This window comes from Zalophus californianus, chromosome 1 (assembly GCF_009762305.2).
Source record: "Zalophus californianus isolate mZalCal1 chromosome 1, mZalCal1.pri.v2, whole genome shotgun sequence".
Classification (NCBI taxonomy): Eukaryota; Metazoa; Chordata; class Mammalia; order Carnivora; family Otariidae; genus Zalophus; species Zalophus californianus.
In genome coordinates this window covers 184436961-184449628 of record NC_045595.1, presented here as the reverse complement: position 1 = coordinate 184449628, position 12668 = coordinate 184436961, and the positions used below count along the sequence as shown (strand labels likewise).

Sequence of the window (12668 nt, the reverse complement as noted above, 5' to 3'; positions counted from 1 at the left end):
GAGTTGGGTTCAATTACCCAGGAATATCTATAATGCTCTGAACCTTGGAAAGGTTTTGTCAGGGATACCTTCTAGAATGTTTCTTCATGAAGGTTTTGAACTCAACCTCACAGTTATTCTGTATAGTGTACTGATGAGAGAGAAAGAGAGAGAGAGAGAAAGAGAGGGAGGGAGGGCGGGAGGGAGGGAGGAAGGAAGCAGGGAAAGGAGGGGGGAAGGAAGGGGAGAAAGAAAGTGGGAAGGAAGGGGGGAAGGAAGGACTGGAGGAGAAAAAGCAAAGCAAAGGCAGGAAAGAACTATTCAAATGGAATTGTTTTTCCATCATAAACTTGGAGTTTACTGAAACCGCTACTCCATGAAGGTGGGTCATACTGTCTTGGAGTGCTGAAATTGCTTAGTTTCAATCTAGACACCCAAACTAGACACTGAGTCCAAGTCTTTATGTGTTAGGACAAACCAAATATTAACATTGCAGTTTTCATTTCTGTGGCTTTTACAACTTAATATTTTTTCAGTCATTTTATCAAAACAATAATCATGATTCTCTAGGTACCATTACAAAACCACATGGGGACTTTTCTCTGTATTGCTCATGACTCTATCCCTCAAACCTAGAATAACGCCTCCACATAGTAGTCACTCAAATGATTTTTGTTGAATACAAACTGCTTTTATACACAAAATCTAGTCTGTTACCCAATGAAGGTTTATAGCAGTTACATATATATATGATATATATATATCATACATATATCTCATATCTGGTAACTGCTATCATACTATATATGTAATTATATATATAATTTTATACATATACATAATTTTCATATATACTTACCTAAATTTCACACAGAATAACACAAAGAAATAAATGTCACACAAAAACAAATAAACCTTCTAAAAGTTAATGACTGTCAATACTTTGTGTGCAGTCTTCTTTTGTCTCTCTCTGTCTCTCTCTCTCACACACACACACACACACACACACACACACAATATAAATAGACATGATATAGATCCACCTCCACCTCTACATCTACTCACACACACTTTTACTAAAGTAGAATAATGTGGTATATGCTCTTCTGTATGCATTTTCAACTCAATAATATGTTGAGAATATTTTTACATATTAAATGTTGAAGACCGGGGTGCCTGGGTGGCTCAGTCATTAAACATCTGCCTTCGGCTTAGGTCATGATCCCAGGGTCCTGGGATCGAGCCCCGCATCGGGCTCCCTGCTCGATGGGAAGCCTGCTTCTCCCTCTCCCACTCCCCCTGCTTGTGCTCCCTCTCTCGCTATGTCTCTCGCTGTCAAATAAATAAATAAAATATTTAAAAATAAATAAATGTTGAAGATCTTGTAGACAGATCCTCCCCAACCATTTCAATGACTAAATAGTATTCCATTATACATAGTATTCATTGAATAGATTTATCATATTTTACCAAACTATTGCCCTATCGATAGACATTGAAAATATTTCATTTTTTCCCTCTTCTAAATCAGCATCTTTTCTCACATGTGCAATTTTCCCATTAGAAAGTCTCAAAGTGGGAGTCTTAATTCAAGTCCACCCAACCTTCAGGCTATTGGTTCACAGTGCTAACTATTTTATGTTTCATTAAGTGGCTTTTGTGTGAATATATCATTTACATTTTGGTCTTTATCATAACACTGCTATGAAGCTGTTAGAGAAAGCGTTCTAGTAACTTCATTTTTCACTTACAAGGAACCAGCAGCTCAGCAAAGCATAATCTCCTCTCCGTAAAGCTCCACTATGCCCATGATGACAGTATGTTTTAATTCTGCGTTTCAATGCCAGATTTCCTCCCTGACTCTGAACTCTGAGGCAGGGAAGCATATCTCATTTGTCTTTTAGCCCCAAGATTTGTCACAATATCTAGTAAATAGTAAAAAAAAAAAAAAAAAAAAAAAAAATTGTGGAAGGAAAGTGACTTGCCCAGTGTCACTTAGCAAGCTAAAAACAGATTTTAGCCAAGATTTATGTCTTCGGCTGCACGAGATGTGCAAATGACAGGAAACACACAGCCCACAGCACTTATAATTGTGATTTAATGAACTTGAGCTTAATAAGCTTGACTTCTTGAGGTTCAGAAAATTTGAGAATCATATCAAGATCCAAACTATTAAGATCCACTGTCACCTTTTGTCATATACTTACTTTGAAACACTTCCCATAAACATTCCTAAAATCTTTTTTTTTTTAAAGATTTTATTTATTTATTTGAGAGAGAGAGAGAGAGAGAGAGAGAGAGAGAGAGACAGCATGAAAGGGGAGAGGGTCAGAGGGAGAAGCAGGCTCCCCACTGAGCCGGGAGCCCGATGCGGGACTCGATCCCAGGACTCTGGGATCATGACCTGAGCCGAAGGCAGTCGCTTAACCAACTGAGCCACCCAGGCGCCCAACATTCCTAAAATCTTGAGGAAGCAAAATCATTCCGGCAAAAATGAAGGTGACAAACTCTATTCCTGATAGGAAAGTTAAATGATCTGAGATGTGGTCCTGGATGATGTTCTGTTATTGGTTCTTTAATTTTGGATAGGACATTGAGCTCCTCCTATGCCTCACAATCTAACTTTAAATGTTTTTGTATGTTTAGGTGGTCACTTCAACGTAAGAGGTAGTCAACAAATACTCTAAGTATTCTTTTTGTTTTAAAAGTCAATGAGTCATATCCAAAATAAAATAAAAGGCTTTGTGAATAATTTTAAAGTACATTAAAATGTGGAGAAAAAGGAGAGTCAAAGAATGGTAAAGTATATATAATTTTCAACAGTACAGACATTTTTACAGCTTCAGGATAACATAGTACTAATTTACTTTTACAAATCTTAAATACTTGGGAATGTAGAGTTTTAAATCAATTTGCTGATGCACACGTAGGCCACCAATTAACATTATATATTGCAGCCCAACAGTGTTATATTTTGAAAAGATCTCTCTACATTGAGAAGAACGAAAATTTTGTTAACATGAGTTATGAGGGGGCTGTCAGGGGATTCTCAGACAGAGGAAAATTCCAATGCTGCGCTGAATGGGAGGGAGCAATAACTAAGGTGAACTACAAATTCAAAGAAAGCCATCAAGTACTGAAGCATGTGTTGTTCACGGCCCGTTCCCATAGCTCTAGCTATACCCTTGACCTTGAACAACATGGGTGTGAACTGGGCAGGTTCACTTACACGCAGATTTTTTCAATAAACATAGTATGGTACTGTAATGTATTTTCCCTCTGGTTTTCTTTTTTTTTTTTTAAGATTTTATTTATTCATGAGAGACAGAGAGAGAAGCAGGCTCCCTAAGGAGCACAGAGCCCAATATGGGACTTGATCCCAGGACTCTGGGATCATGACCTGAGCCAAAGGCAGACGTTTAACCATCGGAGCCACTCAGGCGCCCCTCCCTATGTTTTTCTTAATAACATTTTCTTTTCTCTAGCTTACTTTATCATAAAGATATGGTATAGAATACCTATAATATACAAATATTATGTTTATGTTATGGATAAGGCATCCAGTCAACAGCAGGCTATTAGTTAAGTTTGGGGAGAATCAAAAGTTATACACAGATTTTCGACTGTGCAGGGGGTGGACACCCGTAAACTCTATGATGCTCAAGAGTCAACTGTATTCATTCTTGGCTCAATCTTGGAAAAACTTCTCTAAATCCATCTGCCAGGAGACTTATGCTTTGGTGACATATAGCTATGTTTTGCTACCAAATATAAATAGAGAAGCCCTTCCTCTTTTATAAGATTTTAATTTACAGACTGCTTTACAGATTTTAATTTACAGACCATGTTTACTCTTCAAATTAAAAATAACCCACCAGGCATTTTACAAAATATTTTCTCTGTCCTTTGTAAGTAAATACTAGTTGTACGGACCACTATGACATTTATTTCTACGAGAAATGTTTTTAAATGAATCCAGTATCTCAATAAGCTTTTTGCATTAGAATCATAATATGACTAAAAGTATACATTTATCACACCTGTTCATTTATATATAATTTCTGTATCAATGAAAAAAACCTGAAATAACTAATGAGGCCTAAAAATAAAAATATTAAACTTATAAGGCATTTTTTGAAAAATGCATTTTTTTCTTGAATAACAGCAGAGATATTAATCATCAATGGCTACATGAAGTCAACTAAATTGTAGCTTCCCCCCCTCCCCCCCACCAAGGTGGTCTTTACCAACATTATGTGGTTGGAACAAACTCAAAATGAAAATATATACAAAACCTTTAAAAAGAGAGAGAGAGAAGATTTCTAAATCCCAGATAATCTTTCAAATTCATCAGAAGTAGATACATTCACATAGGAAAGCAAGGTGAGCATGGGCCCTGGAATCACCGCCTGTTAATATATACATGTGATGTCAGGCAAGGCGTTCACTCCTTTGTACCTCTGTTTTTCATCTCTAAAATGGGGATTCTCTTAACATACAACTCCAAAGATACTGAGAGTTTTATGAGATAAATCATATAAAGTACTTAGAAAAATGCCTGCACATTATCATAATTATATATTATGCTTACGGATTTAAAGATTAAAGAGACATTTGCCTAATCAAAACCAATCTTCCTTTGTAAAGCTACATCCAGAAGCTTTTTATTAAAATTAATTAGTAACACATCTTCCACTGCTTTTGTCAGAAAAAATGTTTATTTGCATCAACATAGCAAAGCCTTAGAAACAAGTAATTCTCAGGCCAAATACAGTCTTATTTCCTCCAAAACAGTGATTCTTTATGAGGGCAATCACCTGCCCTCTCCCAGGAAATATGTGGCAATGCCTTAAGATATTTGTGGCTGTCACCATTGAGAGGGGAACAGGGCTGTTACTAACTCCTGGGGGGTAGGGGCTGGGAGGCTTTGAAACAGCCTACAATGCACAGAGGAGTCCTCCACAAATAAGGAATTATCACACCCAAAATGTCAATAGTGCTGAGGTTGAGAAATTTTGTTCTAAAGGCCTGGCTCGGGCCTAAGGATAAACGCTGGATTTAAAGGACAACAGGAAGGAGGAGTTAAAATTAGACAAAATAATGTGTTTGGGGCGCCTGGGTGTTTCAGTCGTTACGTGTCTGCCTTTGGCTCAGGTCATGATCCCAGGGTCCTGGGATCGAGCCCCACATCGGGCTCCCTGCTCCGCGGGAAGCCTGCTTCTCCCTCTCCCACTCCCCCTGCTTGTGTTCCCTCTCTCCCTGTGTCTCTCTCTCTGTCAAATAAATAAAATCTTTAAAAAAAAATGTGTTTATTCTATTTGGGAAATCAGTGCTGCAACTTCTGAGATTAGTATAAATACCCCCCCCACACACACACACACATACACCTTCTACCCTGTTAGTAAGACAATTTCACTATAAAATACTACATTCCATTCTGTATTTGCTGGCAATAATGGTTAGGGGTCTCCAAGCAGACATGACAACTTAAATGGAAAACTAAACAAGGCTCACCAAACCTGGAAGAAACTTATCTCCTTAAACACGTCAGAGCCTGAAATTGATAAAGGTGAAGGAAGAAACAACAAAGTGCAGCAAATAGAGAAATATAAAAAAAAAAAATGGATGAAAACGGTAGTCTTCAATTTCTATAAATTCAAGTTGATTCTGGTAATATGTCAATGGCTGAATGGAAACAGAGCTAAGCAAAAGCCATCATTTTATTCTCTATGGTCACAACTGTAGACTACATGGGGGCCTGTTTTGTTGTTTTTTTTTTTTTTTTAATAAACAAAAGAACAGGGAAAACACAGTACTACAACCCTGATCAAATATTACACACCGGCTCTCAAGCAGGACCTATTATTAATCATCACCATTTTATGTTGAGTCATATAACAATATTGATTGTAAAGGGTGACTTTATACATTCTAAATCTTGGTAGCCCTTTGTAAACCAAAAATTGACATTTCCTCTCTACATAGAAAGGAAAAATGTGTCTAACACAAAACACTATAAATGTGAAAATAGCCGTATTTAAAACAAGCTAAGAAATATGTCTTGGCAGGTCTCTTCCTGCAACTGGCTCTGACAGCCAAATTGTAAACCTATCAAAAACGAGTTTGTATAATGAACAGACACAATGTTAAACACTGCACTGCAGCAACACTCCTTCAATTAACATAATCCGGGTGGTGGAGAAGCAGATCTCGTTAAGCTTTCAGACAATATACTGGCATCTAGCCTATGTCAAAAATCTAAGTCAGAGGTCCTACTTCCTCATTACCATATACCTTACCAGACTACGGTGGTAACCACATTAGAAACCTACATTTCCATAAGCTCTAGACAGTGCTTAAAGGGGGGCCTCAGCTATCTACATCCGTGATAAAAACAAAACAAAACAAAGGTTCTCCCAGGGGACTTGTTCTTTTTTGGGAAGGAGACAGAAGAGGAAAAAAAGAAGAAAGTCGTAAAGAATTTTAAAGTTTGAAATATCAGCCTCTGAATTTAAAAAAAAAAAAGTATTTCAGAGACATTAAGGTATAGAACACATCAAGGTATTTGATATACCGGATTCTTATAAACTAGCATTTTTCCCTTTAAAAAATAATATATGGTCATTTTCCTCTCTTCTCTCCCAGTCCTTAAAGATTTCTCTGAAGCTGTTGAAAATCCCTTTCTAGAATGTTTTCCTCTTTACTAAACTGTCTACTAAATACCAAGATTATATAGAAAAATCAGGCATAAAATGTAGCTTTTTACCCAAAAAGAGAATCATTTTATATTTCCAGTAAGCATGAAAAAATCAGAATTAGAACTTCAATCAGAATTCTTATTTCCATAATACAAGAAGAAAAACTGATTACCTTTGTACATATAGAAGCATGTTTTCTTTAAAAAAGTAAATTAAGTAAGTTTTGTCTGATTATTCAATTAAGTATATAGCCTACCCTGCAATCAGTACTTACAATCAGAAATAAAGATGAACTTAAAATGAACTCCTTGGTATGTCTTCATTTTCTACCCTAAAGCAAGTCAGATGATTTGCAGTATCTGTTGCACAGGAATTTTTTTTTCAGGCATCACCCTCACGTTAGCCATACACCTCTAGGTTAACATACTAACCCAACTGGGGCTAATTAACTAGTTTGGCTACACAAAATCTTTTCTGCTTTTAATTACATTAACTTAATGTGACTTGAATTCAGCAGACCAAAAATGAAACCACTAATTATATTAAGGGCTTCAAAGATGATTTCAAATTGCTAACCACCAAACTGTCATATAATTTATCTCATTTCCTTTAATAGATTTTGCATTTAAAATCTGTGTTCCTTACTAGAAATACTATTTTTAAACTACATCATAACAGATTAAAAGAATAATGACTTAGAATGCTAAAGGAGAAATATGTTTAAATAATACCTATCAGATATACGTAGTTGTCATCATACCAGGGAGAAATTGTGCAGTACTGAATTTTTACAATTTTCAAAAAGATTTAAAGGCTCAGAAATATTCGTCTACAGTAGTGAAGTTTTGATTGCAGGGTTAACATGAAGAGTGAAATTTTTAAAGCACCTGAATTTAGAAATTATTTTTTTCTGAAAAACTTGATTCTTTGCCACTGTTCTCCCACTATTTTTGCAAAGTAAATAAGAGGAGAGGCTTTGAATTACAGTCTAGTTTAGTATATATCATCCTTAAACAATTTACTACTAACTCTCTTTGGGTAGAATATCTGTTCCCAGCAATGTTGTCAATTCTGCCTGGATCTTTGACCTACAGCACGGATATCAAGCTGTTGTGAACTTGAGGAGAAGTACTTTGCATGGGCTTAAGACTTCTTAATGACAATGAGATGCAGGTACCCCAGATGGCCAGCCATGGCCCCCAGACATTCTCCTTCGTGAAAGAAACTGCAGGGCAGTTTTGGATGGTCTCCATGGACTCCTTTCCACAGAGACATGTAGAAAAGAGTCAGGACAACAGCTTTTAGTTTTTTTCAAATTTAGCATTAATTCAACAACAATGACAAAAAAATAAACCAAAAAGATATCTTGCTTGAGCAGGGAGCAGAGAGAGAGGAATTAAAATAATACCCACTACTTTCCCATCTGGCTGCAAAAGTGGTATCACTTTTTTTGTTGCTTTAATGCAAACAATTCAGATTAAAGCGTCCGTGTTTTCTATAATGTACACTACAACAGCATCTTTCAAAAACAACCATGCTTTACTGCATTTGAAATGAAGCAAAAAGACTGGTGGTAGTGGAATTAAGTGTACAAATGATAGACAAAGGATTGGATAAAATACATGTCTCGTAGCAATCTAAAAAAAATTACAACCAAGCAAAAGATAATTCCTATAATTCAGATCTTGCACGATATGAAAGAAATTATTGTATTTATTATTTGGCAATATTCTTATACCTTTAGTTGAAAAAGAATAGTTAATAAAAAAGTCATGTCTAGAATTAAATCATTTCATGTTTTTACTAATTCTGCTTTAATATCATATATAGGTACTTTATATTTCTGAATATACATATTAATGATTGTGTTCTTGTTTCACTCTTTGGAACCTAAATTTTAATGTAGTTAGTAATCAGACACAAATTTAAATTTTTGATAAATTTCCACTATCAAAAATCACTGACCTAAAACAATTTGTATCTATTGCTCTAGTCACCATAAGCACTTTTCTTAGTATATAAACAAATTTCAAGAAAATTTTTACTTATTCTGCTTATTTGTACTACTCTTGTCACACAAAAATAATGCTTTTTAAAATATCAGGTATCCATGACGACATGATTTCATATTTAAGTCTCAAACATATGTTTTATTTTAAATAAACATATAAACAATACACCAGGATCGGCCAAATCACCGTTCTGCCTGGCTAACAAAGTTTATTTACTCTTTCTACTTTTCATAAAGGCTATTATCTCTCAATTCACTTTCTGAAAAATGTTCACCTCTCCCTACTCCTTTATTATTTCAGTTCACAGAGACCTTAGAGAGAGAGAGAGAGAGAGAGAGAGAGGGAGGGAGAAGGAAGAAAAAAATGCATTGTTTTAAATATTTCCCACTCAAATCTCTTGATTAGATGTGACCTGGTTTCAGGCTGCTCATCCAAAGGTTGTTACGTAAAGCTGCCTTGTACTCATCACCAGTTCCATACAGACTCGTGACACAATGAGGGCAGCAGGACCCCAGGGATGGGTTAAACTGAGAAAAACAGATTACAGAGGAGTATTCACAATATTTTTTTTACTGTAGATTATTTAAAAAATTAATTCAGATTTTAATCGCCCTGTAAAAAGTTTTCTCCTGGATATCCACTCATCCACTGACTCATCATCCATTCTTATGCAAAGCCCATTTCCTGTTCTGCAGTCTACTTAAGTGTAAATAATGTCCACGGGATTTGCCCAAAACACATCGTATAACATAAAGATGCCTGGGTAAGTACATATTCATTATAAAATATTATGTAAATGATAAATCGAAAGCAAGCAAATGACCATTTTGCATTTTTCTTGCGGACATTAAAAGGGGCGGTGTTACAAGGAGAAAACCATAACTTGTAGGTCTTTCAACTGTTCTCTTAGCAGTAGAACAGAGAGGAAAAATAGGCAATTAGGATCTCTCCATTGGTGTCCCATATTTGCTTAGGCCGCATGCATAGAAGAGAACATGATCCAATTTCATTTGTTTGCTGGTACACTTTACAATACCATTTAAAAACCAACACGGTTTCAGCCAGGAGTCTAAACACACTCGGGTCATCAGAGGGAAGCAACAAGAGACTCATGCAGAAAAAGCAATTATCCCTGTGGGGGCACGTGGCTCTCTACAGCTTGGGGAGCTGGCCCGCTGAGAACACAGGCCTGGGAGAATTGCTGCCTAGGACTATGGCAGCTGCATTTCTCTGGTATTTCCATTTCCCCGACTAAACTTTTTATTTCTCCCTCATAGCAGTTTATAAATTGGCAGTTGGCTGTTCGCTGCTGAAGAGGCATACCTCCGATAATATGATCATAGACCACATCAGGAAGTGCTGTATTGCTAACTGCAGGCAAGGGGGAACCCCCCTACAGAGAGAGACACAGTTAAGTCACAGGGAGAGGAGAATTTTCTTTGTGAAGGTATAAATTATTACCTTTCTGTCTACCGAGTTTCTATCACCAGAGGACCTTCCTGTGAATCCTCATTTTAACAAGGAAGAGTAGAAAAGAGACACAGTCTCCTTAAAACCCACCTCTTTCCATGGAGTGTGGCTCAAAGTCAGTATAAAGACTTGGGTTTGGCATTTTCTCTTAGACACCCATTTTCTGGAGCCAGTCACAGTTATGTAGCCTAAAGCAATCAACCAAGAAAGCCCCCTTTAATTTACTGTATTTCAAACCAGGGGCAGGCAACTGCTTGGTGCTGGTGAAATGGAGAGCAGATAAACAGGGAAGGCTTTTAGCTGATTCCCCAGGTGTCTGGTTCCCCAATCATTAAGATCAGAGCCCAAAAGTAAATCCTCATAAAAAGGAAGTAATATAAAGAGTGGTTTTGGAAGAAAATAGCCTTTGCTAGCTATCTCCTAAAAGTAAGAAAGTTGATTGATTTTTACCTCTATGAAAATTATAGGTGTTACGTGGTAGAGTTCTGTATGCATATGAAAAATTAATTTAGCTCACAGCTATTAAAGTTAATGTATTAGTTCCTTCACAGGTCTCATGAAACAATGTCCTGCTGTTTTAAAGGTAAAAACAAAGTCTTATGGGCAATATTCACTTTTCTACAAAACCAGGTTTGCTTTTTATCACCTAGTCCAACCATCTGGCTATAATTCTGAATTTACATACAGTCACTGTTAGGACAGCCTGAAATAAAAATCTATGGAGGAATTATGACTATACTCTAGAAATAAAGATGACAGATGCTCATAGTATTTGAGGGAAGAAAAGCTCATTTTCAAACACTTGGCTCTTTCAAGTTACAAGTGCCCCAGCTGAAAATACTTTTCAAACAGTAAATCCCTTTTTCTCTCCATCAGTTCTTATGCTTAGATCTTCTCTATAGTTTTGGTCCAGTGTGAGAATTTCCCTCACCCCCAAATGCCTTGCTAAGATAATGCCTTTTCCAGAGACTGTGTATAATTTGTTACTCTTGAAATTTAAATGCACTTATATTCTGAATAAGATACATAACCATGGCAGAAAAAGTCAAATCAAGGTTGAGTATGCAAGGGATTCTTGGATTCAGAAATTCACAATGACTTTATGGAAATTAAGTAAGGAGAATTACTTAATGGAAACATTTATAATTTGAAAAAAGTAAAAAGCAATAAAATCCTTTAATCCTATTTATTGGGATTCTCTACAAATATGAATATCCCTAAAGTAGCTACACATTGAAGTAAACACCCACTCCCATTCTGTGGTATTTTAATTCCAGAGTCAAAGGGGAGCAAGAGGAGACTTAATCAAGCTTAATTGATTAATCAGAAGTCAGGGCTCATCAGACCAGGGTCAGAGACTCAATATCCATATGTCCAGTTGCTTCACTCTCTTTTATTGATCACAAGACTATGTCAGAACCTAGCTCCATTATTTGGCAAATGTGTGCCTCCTCCCATAAGGGACATCTAAGATAAAAATAATAACTCTCTTCTCCCCCCAACGCCGTTCATGTTAAAACAAATGAAAATATATCTAAGTACTACCTAAGAAAGCAAATTGAGTAATTTGCTCATGTGAGAAAGACATTAAATTCATGAGAAAAAAAGGTTGGAGCTAGGGCTTAAAGGAACTCTTCTCGTTGGTTTACATTAAGCTTCAGAGTTACCCATGCACATTTCTCACTATTTCCTGAGAACTAATGATTAAGGCATGGACAAATAAGAAATAAAAACAAATGTATCATGACCCCTTATATTTCTATATTTATCTGTGAAAAAGGAAATTAGAGAGGACTGATATTTGTTTAGGATAATCTTTCTCGGTTATGAATAGTTTAGTTCTCTGTTCAAGACAAAAGCATCCTGAACAGAAAATGTAGTGCAAAATGCATCAATGGTGTTAACGATCTCAGTGTTCTGAACTGCTCCTAACCCTAAGTCTGTAAGTATTTGAACTTTGAGTTGAAATTCAGAATTTTGTAAATTCTAGATTGCATCCACACAAACATAATGAGTAGCTATTCTAGTAACTAAATATTAATATTCTATTATTCTATTATATTGTCCTATTTAATATTAATTATTAAATCCTAATAGAAGGAGGCTCCAGAATTAAGTGGTGGGAAAGGTTCTGGTGGAAGTGATGTTAGCCGGTGGAAAGATTAAGGAAAAAGATAAAATCAATTAAAAAACAACAACAAACTTGACCCCATGTTTCTTGCCTCTCTTCCACATGAAATATAAACTCTAGAATGGTAAAGAACTTATCATATCTCTAGTATGTAGCACAATACCTACAGAAAAGACAATTATCAGATTTTTCAAGATCTAAAAAAGCAGATATATAGAATTCCTTGATTTCATTCATCACTTCAGAAAAAGGCTTGATATTTTAGAATTTAAGTTAGAAGTACACTATTTTATATTGCCTTGCAGAGGACAAATTCAAATTCTAATGACTTAATGTCAAGGTAATAAATAAATCTAAATTCTCTGATGATTCAAAAGT

At 35.9% G+C, this 12668-nt stretch overlaps 1 protein-coding gene across 1 annotated transcript in view; it reads right to left on the bottom strand.

The window, feature by feature from the left end:
- The window catches only part of ROBO1 (roundabout guidance receptor 1), a 1115645-nt gene that overhangs the window by 110552 nt on the left and 992425 nt on the right, over positions 1-12668 (bottom strand).